Source organism: Prionailurus viverrinus, chromosome E2 (genome assembly GCF_022837055.1).
Source record: "Prionailurus viverrinus isolate Anna chromosome E2, UM_Priviv_1.0, whole genome shotgun sequence".
In the NCBI taxonomy this organism is placed as follows: Eukaryota; Metazoa; Chordata; class Mammalia; order Carnivora; family Felidae; genus Prionailurus; species Prionailurus viverrinus.
In genome coordinates this window covers 47727470-47730326 of record NC_062575.1, presented here as the reverse complement: position 1 = coordinate 47730326, position 2857 = coordinate 47727470, and positions in this window count along the sequence as shown.

Here is a 2857-nt window from a genome sequence, read left to right as displayed (position 1 = left end):
CTCTGCAAGAAATCGCCAATAGCTTTAGTGGCTTAAAACTAGGAAATTTCTTCTTGTACATTTCCGGGGGTTGGAAGTCCGACACCACTTTCACCGGGCTAAAGTCAAGGCGTTGGCAGGGCTGGTCCCTTCCGGAGGCACTGGGTGGAGAGCCGTGTCCTTGCCTTTTCCAGCTTCTTGAGGCCACCTTCACTCCTGGGCTTTACTCCCAGCCAGGTAACCCAGGGCCACCTCCCCATCTCAGGATCCTCAGCTCAATCACATCTGCAAAATCCCTTGTGCCTGGAAGGTGACGTTCACAAGTCCCAAGGACTAGGGCATGATTAGGTCTTTAGGGGGTCATTATTCGGCCCCACAGACACCATCCACACACGACAGATCCTAACACATTCCTGGTAGGCAGATCAGGTAGAGGCTTGGGGACATGAATGGCGTGAGGAGGTCACTGCATTCAGGAAAGGGCTGCAGGGGAGAGGGAGCCCGGCGCCACCAGGGTAATAGGGAGCAGACGAGAGTGAGAAAACGTAGCTAAGACAGGCTCAGATGACAGTCTGTCCATGCGTTCTGTACCCCGTCTTGCCCCCTTCTACCCGACTACTGACATTCACATGCAGGGAAATCAGAACCAGAGGGCGGTTCCCCAAAGAGGTCCAGCTCTCTGACAGCCCGAGATGCTAACTAGGGGGGGTGCTGGCTTCTGAAAAAAGCCGGTCCTATTCTGGTGCTCGTGGAGGGTGGGAGGGGCAACCAGAAGTGGGGCTCCTGGCCTCTCGCCCCCACACGTGGGGCCCACACGCAGACACAAAGCTTCCATTCATGTTCCAACTCAGGGCAGAGGCCTGGAGGGAAACGGGCCAGCATTTATAGCAGGAAACCCCCCCCCCCCCATCACCTACAGACACGGGCCTTGTCCCTCTTCTGAGATTGACAAGGAACAAGCAAGCCTCACCAGACAGGATCCAGTCAGGGGGCACACACCGTGTTCAGGTGATGTCTCTCTGGTGTCTTTTTTGGTTTGTCATGTTGACTTTTTTGAAACGTACGCACCAGTTACCTGGTATATATTCCCCGTTTTCCATGTCTGGTTGTTTCCTTGTTATTAAACGCAGGGTTAACTTTTTTTTTTTTTTTTCCACAAGAATTCTGCATGGATAATTTTGTGTGCTTTCTTTTTTTTTTCTTTTAAGTTTATTTGTTTATTTTGGGGGGGGGGCGCTCAAACAGGGGAGGGGCAGAGAGAGAGAGAGAGGGAGAGAAAGAATCCCAAGCAGTCTCTGAGCTGTCAGTGCAGTGCCTGACAAAGGCCTGGAACCCACAAACCGTGAGATCATGACCTGAGCCAAAATCAAGAGTGGAAAGCTTAAGTGACTGAGCCCCCCAGGAGCCCCAATTTTGTGTACTTCCTATATGCCACATCAAGAGATACTTGATGTCGGGGCGCCTGGGGGGCTCAGTCGGTTAAGCGTCTGACTTCGGCTCAGGTCATGATCTCGACTTTGGCTCAGGTCGTGATCTAGAGGTTCATGAGTTCGAGCTCCTCGTCGGGCTCTGTGCTGACGGCTCAGAGCCTGGAGCCTGCTTCGGATTCTGTGTCTCCCTCTCTCTCTGCCCCTCCCTGCTCATGCTCTGTCTCTCTCTCTTTCTCAAAAATAAATAAGCATTTAAAAAATGAAAAACCAGGGGCGCCTGGGTGGCACAGTCGGTTAAGCGTCCGACTTCAGCCAGGTCACGATCTCGCGGTCCGTGAGTTCAAGCCCCGCATCGGGCTCTGGGCTGATGGCTCAGAGCCTGGAGCCTGTTTCCGATTCTGTGTCTCCCTCTCTCTCTGCCCCTCCCCCGTTCATGCTCTGTCTCTCTCTGTCCCAAAAATAAATAAATGTTGAAAAAAAAAAAAATTTAAAAAATGAAAACCCAAAAAGAGATACTTGATGTCTTACTGTCCCACTGCTGCAGATTTGTTTGATCATTTGGTTGAGGGTGGGTAGGTACGTTTTCCCCCTTTGTAGTGCATAAGTCATCTGTTGGGTAATAATTCTGGACTGTTCTGCAACATTTTACCAATGATTTTTAGCATCCTTTGATGATCCAATTATTTTACTGGGGACCCTCTGTGTTTTTTCTAATTTATCTGTAATAAACCGCATTCTTTGTTGAAATAAACTGTCCAGTGCCTGTGAACTTGCATAATCTATGTAGTCTGTACCTGGTTCACAGTAGGTGCTTAATAATGGTATCCATGTGAAAACTCACCACCACAATCTCTTATGCACAAACGAACCTTCTTCAGGAATTGGGCCCCCAAACTCTTCAAGCAGGAAGACGTGACTAAACTGACATCAGGTTATTTACAACTTCTATTCCACTTAACGCTTTGAAACAGAAGTATCACGTGATGTGGAGCACCCACCAGTCCCTGCCGGGAATACCGCAGAACACCGGATATGGTATAATCATTAAAAAAAAAAAAAAGTCCGGACTCCAACCATAGCCTAAGCCCTTTAAGTAAGGGACCGTGTGTGGATCGATACTAAAAATGTTTGAGTACAGTAGAAATGCTTGGTGAGGCGGTTGGTACAATAAGAGGTCACATTTATTGAGCGCTACACGCGCAGGATCCGCGCCATCCTCACGATGGCGCTGTGGTGCCTCGCTGAGGCTTCTAGCAGAGGGGCCTGGGGAACCCAAGCTCCAACCCTTGCCTGTTATGTGACCCCCAAACAAGGGACTTGCAACGCGTGCATAGACCACCTAACTCTGGGCCTCAGTTTCTCACGAGGGGCGTCTTTGGGGTCATGCATATAAAGCTTTTAGCACAGTGCTTGCTGTGAGCGAGCTCTGGGGGAACTGGGACCAGCAA